The sequence below is a fragment of the Nannochloropsis gaditana genome, assembly GCF_000240725.1.
Source record: "Nannochloropsis gaditana CCMP526 unplaced genomic scaffold scaffold884, whole genome shotgun sequence".
Classification (NCBI taxonomy): Eukaryota; class Eustigmatophyceae; order Eustigmatales; family Monodopsidaceae; genus Microchloropsis; species Microchloropsis gaditana.
Window position 1 is genome coordinate 1,728 of NW_005803069.1, and position 391 is coordinate 2,118.

Genomic DNA, 391 nt, shown 5'->3' on the forward strand with positions numbered 1-391 from the left:
CCGTTCCCCTCCTCCCCCACCGTCAAGTACCCGACCACGCGCTGCGTATCACCACCGTGTCCTACATGGATTCTTCCACCTACATACCCTTTCCTCACAAGGACGGCATTGACGCCAGGGCCTTTCCCACCAATCCTGCGAATTTCAAGGTACGCGCGTCGGATATTTCCAAATACGGGGGAAGGAAAGATGATGGGCGGTGCTCTCTCGGAAACGGCCGGCCTTTTAGACCTTTAAATTCAAAATTTTGAGCACGAGATGGGTACTCGCGGCCTATTTTCGGGGCTTGCGAGACCTTGGGAGCTCTTGCGATGCCGAGAATCTTCGACCAGGCTTTCTCCTCAATTAGCCTCCTCCCCGTCCCTCCCTCCCTCCCTCCCTCCCTCCTTCC